Here is a 13,547-nt window from a genome sequence, read left to right as displayed (position 1 = left end):
ATCATTTTCTTTTCCTTTAAATTCTGCCAAGGGCTGGATTTTTTTTTAATAACTGGTAGTGATGGGTTCCACAGGTTAATTACATCATCATCATCATCATCATAATTATTAATATTATAAACAACATCATAAACATCATCATAACATAGTTTATATTATTTTTAGTTCAAACATTTTATGGAAAAGAGCAGGTATCGCTAATTTATATTCTTTGTAGTATTTAATATTTTGGGTTACTTTATTTTGTCTCATTCTGTTCAATCTCTGTTGCCCACTGCATCGTCTTTTTTTGTATCCTATTCCCACAATTTCTTATTTACAAATATTACAGTAGTACTTAGACACTCCTGTTACAATTGTTTCTAGAAAGCATCATTCTGGTGCATGCCAAATTAGTTATCTTTGTTTTGATCCTCAAATGATGAAAATAGAGCTGCACTTTTATACATGAAAGGAATATTTGTCCCACTTGTTTCAACATAGCTACATTGATTTGTACCAACTGATTGTGCAATGTATTAATCTCAAGAGAGCTGAACTGAACTTCTATAATAATTTTTGTCTTTGGGCTAAGTGTCCTCTTCTATTCAGTCTAGGCTTGTCAAAAGAACTTAAGAGAACCAGGTATCAAATTCTCAAAATGTGAGAAGCATTCAGGTGCTTAACACTCTTAGGACTCTTTGAAAGCCTCAAACTTAACTTTAGCCTCTCTCTGTCTTTCCACACACATTCATACATTCACCCTTTTCTTTTGACACCCTTTGCCTGCATATGTGTATCCATATGTATTTTCATATCCCTCTGGTTTTCAGTCTCTCTCTATTTAATTTCGTCACCATCATCATCAAAAAACCCCAACCCATTCAGTTCTTTTAAAACTCTCTCCCTATGATTGTTGCAGTGTTATCTGAGCCGCTGGGGGAGCCCGAGTCACATTGAGTCATGTCTAGAGGTTATAAGAGAGCAGAGAACAATAGATGACGGTGTTTCATAAGCTTGTTCAAAAAGGATATATATAATTTTAAAGAGTATGTTATTGAATATATTTCACAACGTCTAGCAATGTATTGGATAATATTCAGTTGTATCCCTTACTGTGTCTTGTGACTCAACAGATGAATGTTACAGCCAGTGCAGACAGGGGGAACCAGAGCAGTCCGTATGTTTTCATCCTCCAAGGATTCCCTGGCAAATGTTATTTCCAGGTCTCCCTCTTCACGCTCTTCCTCTTCATGTACATCCTGACAGTGACAGCAAATGTCTCCATCATACTCTTAGTGAGAACTCACCCACAACTACACACACCCATGTACTGGTTTCTCTGCAACCTCTCTTTCCTGGAAATATGGTACACAACAGCTTGTGTCCCTAAAGCCCTGGCAGTCGTCTTGGAGAAAAGTCAGGCAATCTCCTTCCTTAGCTGCCTCCTACAGATGTACTTTGTTTTCTCCCTGGGAGTACAGAGTATTTCCTCCTGGCTGTCATGGCTTATGACTGGTATTTGGCCATATGCTACCCACTGCACTATAGCTCCATTATGCATGGCACCTTGTCTGCTCAGCTGGCTCTTGGCTCTGTGGCTTTCTAGCTATTTCTGCCTCAGCATATTTGATCTCCAGGCTGTCCTTCTGTGGACGTAATATCATTAATCATTTCTTTTGTGACATAGCCCCATGGATAATCCTGCACTGACACAGTCAGTGGAGCTGGTGGCCTTCATCATCTCATTCATTGTCATCCTGGGCTCATGCACAATAACTCTGGTATCCTACATTTACATCATCTCCACCATATTGAGAATCCCATCAGCCAAAGGTCACCAAAAGGCCTTTTCTACTTGTTCTTCTCATCTGATTGTCATGATTATCTGATATGGCTCCACCATTTTCCTGCACGTCAAGCCTTCCATAAAGGAATCACTCGATTTGACCAACACTGTCCATGTACTAAACACTATTGTCACTCCAGTGCTGAACCCCTTTATCTGTGCTTTGGGGAGCAAAGAGGTGAAGGATGCTTTGAGAAAAGTGGTCAGTGCGGCATGACTCATTCTCTAAAAATGCTACTGTCAGTAGATAAACAATATCCTGTTTGATGACATTTTTACTGTCTAAGTGCTGATATCCCTTATTCTCAGAAGTCACTATGACCTCAGCATGCTAGAAAGAGGATGTCATGCCTGGGGAGGTCGGGCCCTGTAGACCTGGGCTCCATTTCCAAGCCTCTGGCAGAGAAAGTCTGTGACCTGGCCAAGTTGCTCCAGTTCTCTGTGCCTGTTTTGCCATCCACAAGCTAGAGTTAATGGTGCCGGCTTCATTTTCTTAAAGCTTTCTGGACTCTACTGAGGAAAAGTGTCTGATTTTGTTATGATCTCCCTTTAGCTCCCCTGAAAATTTGATCCATTGTCATTATTACTATCTAGGTAGCAAGAGCTCTGGTTACCCACAGCTGTCATGTTCCTATCCATCAAAGAACTGGAAGACAGTGTAACTACTGGCTCATATATTTAAAAGTAACGGAGGCTCCTTTAAACATTCAGTTCAACTACTGAGTAAATATCAAGCACGGTAAAAAGATAAATAAATCTGTGATTTGGAAATAATGTTGAGGGCTAAGGACAGAAGTTACACACAGAACAGTTTAAGTGATCAGAAACTGGTTTAAACCTGTAACAGAACATAAGTGCAGTGCACATTAAACCAGTTTCAGAATGGCCAAAACCAGTTTGAGATAAAATTTGGTTGAATGCAGTATGCAGGATGCATCGATCAGTCACCTGCCTTATGCTGGCGTAGATAAGAAACCACAAGATGTACAGCCCTACATTTGTGTAACATGTTTGAATCTTGTGTAGGAATACTGCAGGGACAATCAGGTTGAAATACATAGCAGTGGTAATTACACTGGTGATGGTGTTGTGTGCCCATGTCTAGTCAGAGGTAACCATTTCCTCAAGGGAAATGGCTTGTAACAGCCACTGTGAGGCAGTGTGATAACCTTCATGACTGAAGGCATGGATATAAATTGCAAAGGATGAGCAGCTATCAGTGGGCAGCTGCACATACACAGTAGGGGCTGAGAACCACTGGCTCACACCCATCACACACCTAATGGAGCCACATTCTCCTCTATTTTATGTAGGAACTTATACCATAGTTATTATAACTGTGTATGCTCATACCACTTTCCAATCAGTCTTAAGAGCACCTCTGAGAGACAGGACATCCCCAGAGTGGCTTTACTGTCTCATTTCTAGGCTGTCACCTCTCACAAGCAGGCCAGAGGCAGGGAGTAAGAGAGCTGCAGTGGAGGGTCCAACCCAGCCCCAAATTCTGCCTAAGAGGAACAGGTGCCTCTGCTCCTTCCTCCCTACTAGAAGACCACCTCTGCACACCACAAGTCCTCCCCAGTGGCAGCTCACTAGACAGACCACCTCTATCACTGCCTGTTTCTCCAGTGGTGGGCAGCAATGAGAGTGGCAGGCCTGGCACTCTGCTGTCCCTCCCTGTGCCCCCCTACAGCTCAGGTGATCTGCCTTGAGATCCTGTCTGGGAAGGCACTGTTCACATGCACGGTCGAAGTGTGCCACATCCCTGTCTTTGCTGCCTGCCCTGACTGCAGCAGAGATTATATTAAAAATAGCCTGACATGACTTGGAGGTGATGCCTAGTGACAACAAGACCAGGGTAAGCCAACCTGTCCAGGCTCACCCTCTGCAGGGTACCCATCATCAAGAGAACAGGTGGCTTCCAGTGGGCACTGCTGCATGGGGTCTTGGCCATGGGCACCTCTGTGCACCACTTAGGTTGCAGAGTGCCTCTTCAGTGGCCCAACGTGACACAAACTAGTCCACATTTTGTTACAAAGCTAAGTGTTTAGATCCAAATGTGCCCAGACCAGGAAGCAAAAGACAGAAAGAAAAAGGAAGAATGATAGATAGATCTTCTGAAAAGAAATGAACCCACCTCTTGTGCAGTTCAAGTTCATTATGCAGATACTGAAAACCACTTGAATATAGAGAATGCAGAATTTTCTATACAGGTTTGAATGTTTGGTCAAATGAGTGTTTTTATTACCAACAAGTATTTCATTCTTGGCTCCTTGGGAGGGCCATCACTTTTTGTTATTAATATTTTGCAGTGATTTTGCAGTTCTCAGTAACATTTTCCAAAAACTTCCTGAATTGCCTGTGTGCTACTGTATTGCCCTCCGAGCAGATGTCAGGGTGAAAGAAGTTCCCCATGAGAACCAGGGCTTGTGATCAGGAAACTTCTCTTAGGTGTCTTGTTGATCCCTGCCAACCCTAACGCAGAGACTTTCAACAGGCCTGGTCTTCAGTTTCATACTGCAGCTCTGAGCAATTATGGGGCTCTTTACCATATAGCACAACTCCTCCTCCTCTTCTCCCCTGCCTGCCCTTCCTGAACAGATTCTACACATCCATTACAGTGCTCCAGTCATGTGAACTCCCACCAAGTCTGCGTTTTTCCAAACACATCATGGTGCCATGACTGAGTGAAGACTTCCAGTTGTTCCTGCTTCTTTCCCAGCCTCCATGCATTCATGTACAGACACCTGAAATATCTATCCAATTATCCTTCTTTCTCAAAAAGAATTAGAAGGCTTCCCCCATTGTCTCCTTGTGCTTGTGCTTCCTTTAGTTCACCCACTTCCACATTTACATCATAGCTTTGGTTCCCATCCCATGCCATACCTAGTTTAAAGCCTCCCTCATTACCTTAGGAAGCCAGTCTGCAATGATTCCCTTCCCTTTTTTTCAGGTAGATCTCATCTCTTCTTTGCAATCATTTTCTTGGTGCTGCATCCCATGGTCAAAGAAGTCAAAGCCCTGCTGGAGACACTATCTGCATAGCATGCATTAATCTGCAGGATGCACCTGCTCCCACCTGAGCCCTTCCCCTTGATTGGGAAGATCAAGGAAAACACCACCCAAGACCCTTAACCCTTTACCATTGCATCCTGAGCCCTGTAGTCCCACTTGATCTACTCAGGTTTACCCCTGGCAGTATCATTATTGTCCACACAGATGATCTGCATGAGGTAGTATTCAGAGGGCTGGATGAGTCTCAGTAATCCCTCTGTGAACTACAGAGCCACTGGCCTTTATCTTTGAAACTCATGGTGACTGGGGCATGTCCAAGATGTTTGGAAAGGGCAAAAATACTGCCCATCTGGCCTTGATCTCTAAAAACTTGTGGTAACTGGGGGAGGTCTGAGATGTTTGGAAAAGGGAAAAGATATTGCCCATCTTTAACAAAGGGAAGAAGGGGAAAAGGATGATCTGGGAAATTACAGACTAGTCAGCCTCACCCCAGTCTAGGAAAAAGTCTTGGTGCAGGTGCTGAAGGAATCCATTTCTAAGCACTTGGAGGCGACAAATGTGATTACGAACAGTAAGCATGGGTTGACCAAGGACAAGTCATGCGTGACCAAAATGACGAGTGCTACTGTGCATGCAGGGAGAGCACTGGACTTGATATGTCATTTCCTTCACAAGGCCTTTGATACAGTCTATGACAGTACTGTGTACTAGAATATTCTCACAAGCAAGCCAAGGAAGTACGGGTGGGATGAATAGACTATGAGATAGAAAAAAAATGGCTTGATAATTCAGGTGAAGAGATGGTAATCAATAGTTCAATGTCTATCTGGCAGACAGTATCAAGTGGAGTGCTCCAGGGTTTGGGACTGGAACAAGTTTTGTTCAGCAATGTTGTCGACTGCTGGAAAGATGGCATAGAGCGCACCCTCAGCAAGTCTGCAGATGACACCAAGCTGTGGGGAGTAATAGATATGATTGAAGGCAAGGCTATGATTCAGAGAGACCTCGATCAATTGGAGGATTGGACCAAATAAATCTCATGGATTCCCAGCAAGATAAGCATCCAGTTTTGTCTTGAAGGTGTTCAATGAAGGCGCTTGAACCACCTCCGGTGGCAGGCTGTTCCAGACCTTGGGGGCTCGGACAGTAAAGAAATTCTTCCTTATGTCCAACCTGAAATGGTCTTGTAATAGTTTGTGACCATTCAACCTCGTCATCCCTTGGGGCGCTCTGGTGAACAAATCTTCCCCCAGATACTGGTAGTCACCCCTGATAAACTTATAGGTGGCCATCAGATCACCCCTGAGCCTGCGCTTTTCCAGGCTAAAGAGCCCCAGGGCTTTCAGCCTGTCATCGTAGGGTCTGCTTCCCTGACCCCTGATCATGAGCGTGGCTCTTCTCTGGACTCTCTCAAGCTTCTCCACATCCTCTTTGAATTGTGGAGCCCAAAACTGGACACAGTACTCCAGCTGCGGCCTCACTAAGGCCGAGTACAAGGGGAGAATGACGTCCCGGGATTTGCTTGAGAAGCATCTATGGATGCAAGCCAGCGTTTTGGTCACAGCGGTGCAATTGGATGTCATCATCCACAGTGCCTTTTGGGATGCCTGTGGATAACCTGGAGAGGGTACAGAGAAGGGCAACTCGTATGGTCAAGGACCTGCAGACCAAGCCCTACGAGGAGAGACTAGAGAAACTGGACCTTTTCAGCCTCCGCAAGAGAAGGTTGAGAGGCGACCTTGTGGCTGCCTATAAGTTCATCACGGGGGCACAGAAGGGAATTGGTGAGTATTTATTCACCAAGGCGCCCCCGGGGGTTACAAGAAACAATGGCCACAAGCTAGCAGAGAGCAGATTTAGACTGGACATTAGGAAGAACTTCTTCACAGTTCGAGTGGCCAAGGTCTGGAACGGGCTCCCAAGGGAGGTGGTGCTCTCCCCTACCCTGGGGGTCTTCAAGAGGAGGTTGGATGAGTATCTAGCTGGGGTCATCTAGACCCAGCACTCTTTCCTGCTTATGCAGGGGGTCGGACTTGATGATCTATTGAGGTCCCTTTCGACCCTAACATCTATGAATCTATGAATCTATGAGGGAAAGGGAACGACTGTGTCAGTAGAAGAGCACTCAAGAGAAAAACCCCACTATCTGTGCCCACAGTAATACATGACTTGTGAAAACTGCCTTTAAATGAAAAATAAGGTGGCTCTCTAAAAAAGAAAATCATGAAAAATCAGGGTTCCTAAAGTGGTGACATTTTTTGTGAACCTTTTGAAAAAAATCAAACACTGAGGCATTTCATCTAAAAAGTAAACAGGAAAAGTATTTTGCCAGTACTTTCCAGAGACCTTGTTTCTATGAGTGACTAAACCTTATACATTTCCCACGTCGGTGAAAATGGAGAAATTATCAGTGCGCTATCACACTGGCATAAACTGGGCTAGCTCCTTTCTAGTCCAAGGGGCCATGTCAGTTCACACGAGATGTAGGTCAATGGCAGGTCCATGTGACTTGGTGCCCAAAACTGGACCCAGGACTCCAACTGTGGCCTAACTAATGGTGCATAAAGGAAAGTATCACCTCCCTGGACCTGTTTGTCATGCATCTGCTAAAGCGTGATAAAGTGCGGTTAACTTCATTGATTGCTTTGTCACATTGACAACTTATGTTCATCTTGGTATCAACAACAGCTCCGAGATCCCTTTCTGCTGCTGTAAAGGTCATCCCCCAGCTGGTAAGCATGTTGGTGAATCCTTTTCCCTAGGTGCAGCACTTTGCATTTCTTCTTATTGAACTGCATCCTATTCTGTTCCACCCAAGAGAGCTCAAGCAGCCGTGCCAGTGCCTCTCCTATGATATTGGCAATTCCTTCAGCACCTGTCAATGAAGATTACCCGGGGCTGCTGACTTAAACACGTCCAGCCCTTCCAAGTGTGTCTTCACTAACTGGGTGCTAAGAGTTGGTGGGCTGGTATCCCTTTTGTCCCTGTCTATGATCCAATGGGGAGATTTGTCCTGCTCCGAGATGAGAAATAGAGAGGCAAAAATCTCATTGAAGAGCTCAGTTTTGTCCCCACTTTCTGTCACTAATTGTCCAAGTTTGTCCTGTAGAAATCCTATGCTACCCTCACCCTTCTTTTTGCTCCCAATATACCTGAAGAAGGTATTTTATTAAATGGAAGACAAAGATCTAAAATAATTTTAATTATAATTCATTATTCTGTTCCAAATGTTCATCTTTCTGAAAACCCAACATTATTGAATTATTGAATATATTACTTACTGCGCTCATCTTAATGGATTTGTCTGCAGTTTGCTATGTTAAATCCTTGAATGCCAGGACAGTTTGATTGCTGACCATCTACTCCTGCCTCTAATCGCTTGCCCCCCATCACTGTGCTATCTAGATGCCAGGGGTACAGGTTTCTCGGTGTCGTGCAGTCCTCGCTGTGCAGGAGAACTGAGAGGAGTTGATCCAAAAGGATGAGTCCCTGAAGAAGAGCTGGGCGTGCAGCTGCCTTGGAGCTTTACTGCAATGAAGGCATTGAAGTCTCAGTCCGTGAGTTGTCTATGGATATGTTGGGAGGGCTTGTGGGACTGTTTCCCTAGAGCCCTGCACAGCTCCGAAGCAGAGTCCGTGGGCAAACACGCGGGATTCACAGATATTGAAGCCAGAAGGACTGTCCAGAGTCTCTCATTGGACCTACTGCTGACCACATGTCAGAGGATCTCGCTGTGGCTTGTGACAGGCTGCGTCTATCAGTGGGCCAATGTGTCTAGGCTTTGTTAGTTGTAACGTGGGACACGAGTAATTTTTCCCCCTCCTGTTGCTAAGGGTGTCAGGACCCCCATCTCCTGACAAACCTGCAAGCCACAGCAGCACGGGGGGTTGGCTGCAGCCCAGGGTAAAGGGTTTTCTGTCTCCCCCCAAGGACCTCCCAATCACTACATTTGGGAGCCAGAAGGAAGTTTACTGTACAGACACATGGGTACAGACTTGATGGTATAGCTAATTGTTTAGAGACAAAGCAAATGGGAAATGAACCTAGCAAGGTTTTGCAATGCAACTGTAACCACTACCATAGCCATCCCTAGAAGAGGGTTAAAGATCAAGCAAAGACTCCTAGCCCCTCATGACTAGTCAAGGGAAGTGGCAAGAACATATTAGCCAACAGGTTGCATCTGTTGCTATCCATCTAATCAAAGATCTGGAGTGACAGACCCCTACTCGGAAAGCTTTCTCATCCATTTCATTTGAAACATGTTAACCTTACTTTTTCATTTGGATAAAACTAATAAAATTTTCAGTTAAAAAAATAAAAAGTTCCAATAATCATTAACAACAACTCTCTCAGCAGCACACCTTCTAAAAAGAAATCTCTCTAATTAGCGGTGAAGTACCTGCTGCTCCAGAGAATTGTATGAGCCCACAACCATCATTATAACATCATGCGCTTTAATGGGTGCTCCAAGGAATACTGTGCTGAGGTGAGGAGCCAGGGACACTGCAGGGAGATCTGGCAAATCTCTGGGCATTAAGGGCTGTGACAGAAACAAAGCTATCGATTGTTCTTGATGGGTCCCATTGGGAGTCGTTAGAATAAAAAGTAACTTGGGAAATACAGGTCTGAGGAAGTCTTCTGGGGCTGGTATGAAAAGCAAGTCAGGGAGTATAGATTAAAGTCTGAGAAGGAAGGAAATGAACAGCTCATAGGTCAAGTTGCCCCCTGATGGGTAAGGTAATATGGGTCAAGCCATGATGGCCAGTTCCTGGGAAGGGTGATGTCTTCATTCATTAATTTTGTAAACGAATCTCATTCATACAATCTGCAAGGAACGTGAGGGGCGGGGCGCAGTGCCACCGACACACAAATGCAGCCCAGATTCCCAGGAGGTCGGCACAGGCGGGCAGGCCCAGGTGTCATGTTCAAAAAACAGTGCTTGGATTCCAGCCTTTAGTGGCAGATAACCAGTTAGCTTGTAAGGTGCCACCCTGCCGGACATAAATATATGCCCAGGAGCCTGATGCATGACCTGTAGGCTCCCCTGCTACCCAACACTGGGCTCCAAAACAATTGTGCATGCACCCATAGAAGAGGGTATTCAGGACTGAGGCTGGACTAAACTTTCTTCATCCATCATGGGTCAGGATGAATGCCTGTTCCCCACCCCTATATTCATAGTGAGCAGTATCATTCCCTCCAGGAAATGACAGTGCGTGCCCACACGGTGCTACAAAAATGCAGCATCAGTCCTTCCAGAAGGAGGCAATGCGCACTGGATCACACATTGTGAACAATATAATTGCTTCCAGAGAGAGGCAGTCACCTACATGCACATCCTGAATAGGTTCAACATCTCTATCTTGGTGGTCACATGACGCACCCACATGCAGCTGCACATTTTCCACTAACAGAGGGCAGCAGACACACACATGCATACACAGCACACAAAGAAGATCCCATTTTTCATAGTTGTTGGGGCCTGGAAGGGACTTTACCGATCATCAGGCCCGGCCCCCGTGCATGTCCAGGAAAGACTTCTGGGGTCAGATGACCCCAGCAAGGTGAGCATCTAGACACTTTTTGAAGATCACCAAGATCTTCTCCTGCAGGATGCTGAAGGGATATACAATGTGCATTTGTTTCAGGGTACCTAAGAATATGCAGCTGGCCGTGTTACCCCCAGCAGAATAGAATTGGACACACATAGAAACATATGTATACACACACAGCGTTATATAACCAATATAATTTATTCCAGGTGCAAGCAGCGCACGTATACACGTACATGCATATACACACTGCAGATGCACAGAGCATGTCTACACAAGGCATGTACTGAGGAGCAGACTAATTAGCTCTGCAGTAAACGGTCAATGTCTACATGTGTTGTGCTATTAGGTCAAAGTAAACTCCTTAACTCCACTGTAGGATAGTACTGCCAGACATAAGTACTATCCTATGGAGGAGGCACTCCACTGCAATACATGTGTAGATGCTGACGGGGCTGGCTGGGGCGTGAGGGTGTTACAGTGCAGGGCTGCCTGTCAAATAACCTTGTCCTGGAGCACCCTCACGACCTGGCCACAACACATTGAGCTGGGTTGCAGCCCCAGGCTGAACCCCCGAGCCCTTTGCCAGCCAGGGCTGCTCTGCCCCAGCTCAACGTGCTGTGCTCCAAGGCACATGTGTAAATGTTGTGCGCAAGAGCAAACTGTGCTAGAGTTTATTGTGTCAAATTAAGTTCATGTGTACATGCACCCACACAGTATAAAGCTCAACCTCAGAAGCACAGGGGAGTTTTTTTCCCCTACCACACAAAGTAACAAGCTGATTTCTCTCCTGCATAAGGAAGACTTGAAACACATCAGTGCACATCTAAACACACATGGTCACATATATGAATACGCTAAACTCAGCTTATTTCATCCACCATGGAAACTCTGATACATGGACACACAAATCTTGCTCATTTGTGAACTGCCGTTACTCCAGCAGTGACATTGTGCACAGCCCTGGCAAATCTTGCAGACCTACCCAGCTTGGTTCCTGGTAGGGCAGACCTGACATCGAAGGAGCTTCACTATTGTTCTTGAGTTCCTGCTTCCTTAGACTGGCTGGACAGGCCAGGATTGGGGCAGGACTGGGTCTTCTAGTCTTGGTTACATGCTTGTAAGTCCAGATTAAATAATAGTAATAGTAGTACTCAATGGTAATAGTAATAACAACAGTTGCACACAATGAGGAAACTACCCATAAGCAGTGGAAAGCGGGGGGGGGGGAGGTCTGTAGCACTGCATCACTAGAACAAATTGCAACATTAAAACTGAGATTCGCATGGACTAATACTTCTCAAACTTTTATTTCTATTCATTCAGATTGGAGTCAGGCACCTCGCTTCAGGTGCCTCTGACCCCCATTGGCACCTTTATCTGCCTACATATCTTTAAAATCTGGTCCGAAGTCACTTTTGATCATTCAACCATAATTAAATCCTATTGTCTTGCCAATGTCACTGGTAGAAAACGTATTGGGGTTTGGTGGATCACAAACTCAGCATGACTCCGGAAAATATGCTGGAGCCACAATGGGCAACTATTGTGCAGGGTTTAATTAACAGAGGTATGGATAGATATTCATGTAGAGCTACAAATCCCACTCCAATGTGAAATACTTTAAACGTGAGTGCTTCACTGATGCCCAGTTGTACAGGTTCCTCACAGCCTAAGTGCTGCAAAAGGCACTGGAGCAGGTGCCGTAGTGGACCTGTGTGGTTTAATCAACACGTGGTCCGTGGGTTTTATAGCCAGATCAGGCATCAGGAGGACTTCTCACTACACATTGCCTGTTTGCATATCAGAAAAGGTTTGGCGTGTCAGATGGGGAAGAGGCGAGACTGTTTATGGAGCACAGAGTGTATAGGAAAGCATGGCCAAATGCCTTTCAGGGGGAAAAGCATTAGGTGCATCTCCTAATGGGGACAGCTGTGCTCAACAGGTTCCAGCTGAGGAGAGAGTTGCATGCAGACTAATGCCTCTGTCCTTTTTGAGTATAATACTAATGGAAAAGACAAGTAATTTGTCATATAGATGTCTATCTGGGGAGGAAGCAAAACATCTACCAAGATAAATACGTTTTTTGAGAACCTGGATAGAGAACAAACACAGGACTTAAAAGAAGACTTTTGGAGAGAAATTTGAGTAGGAACCCTGGTGTCTAGCACGTGATTTTAGTCCCCAGCAAGTGAAGCTGGCACTGATTTGGGAAGAGCTAGCACCTGCAAACACAGACACAGTCACTGTCTAGGACAAGCTATTTCTGGTTGGGTTTTTTGGATATTTGTCTGCAGACTCATAGTTTCAATTTTGTCATTTTTTTGTCTTCTGTTACATGCAATAAACCTTTCTACTTTACCAATTGTCTTGTGCTAAGGGTGATTTCAGGGCAACTGAATGCCACAGACATTCACTTTCTACAGATGTAGAGAGACCCACATATTTTGCAAACTGGGTGATGACAAGTGAGCTTGCAAACTTTCCTCCACTGGAGCTGCAAAGACTGGGGACAAGACACTGAGATTTCCTAGGGATGAAAGCTCACTCCAAGTGCAAAGTCTTGTACCTATGCAGCAGGACAACGGAGAAAAGCTTAGGGAACGGAGAGCTCATGAAAGCACCCAAGTTAAAGAACTGCCCCTTCTCTTTGATTTGCTACAGGGCCTGGAAGCCATGTTTCCCACGTCTCAGGCTAATGGGATTCTGCCCATGCTTTCTACCCTCTCCATGCCAAATAACTCTGTGCACAACACACTTGCCACAGGAGTTGCTTGACTCCACAATTAACCATCTTCTCAGTGATTTATTCCCTTTGGAACTGGACTCTTCTTTGGTCCTAAACAGCTTTCTTCGGTTTCTCCACTTCACTCCGGGGGATTTCTGGAGCTAGGTAATCCTGTTGTTATGGTTTGTGGGAGGATCAGAAGCAAGATAAAGGAGTGTCTTTGTGACTGTGATGGCTCTTTGCATGTCATGATAGCACAGAACATTTCTGAGACCAGACAGCCATCATGGAGAAGCAGCAAGCCCTGAAATCACAGAGCCAGTACTGATAAGGGGGTTGACTATTATTATTATTATTAATAATAATATTTAAAATGGTAGAGGACACCATTACCTAGTGAATGGAGCTGTGGTTTAGGACTCTA

At 45.0% G+C, this 13,547-nt stretch overlaps 1 pseudogene; it reads left to right on the top strand.

Annotated features, from left to right (window-relative positions):
- The first annotated feature begins 1,115 nt into the window (after window positions 1-1,115).
- LOC132243775 (olfactory receptor 6F1-like) lies at window positions 1,116-2,045 on the top strand (annotated as a pseudogene).
- The last annotated feature ends 11,502 nt before the right edge of the window (window positions 2,046-13,547 follow it).

The sequence above is a fragment of the Alligator mississippiensis genome, chromosome 11, assembly GCF_030867095.1.
Source record: "Alligator mississippiensis isolate rAllMis1 chromosome 11, rAllMis1, whole genome shotgun sequence".
NCBI lineage: Eukaryota > Metazoa > Chordata > Crocodylia > Alligatoridae > Alligator > Alligator mississippiensis.
Note: the sequence above shows the minus strand (reverse complement) of the source record. Positions and strands in the feature narration are given on the sequence as shown.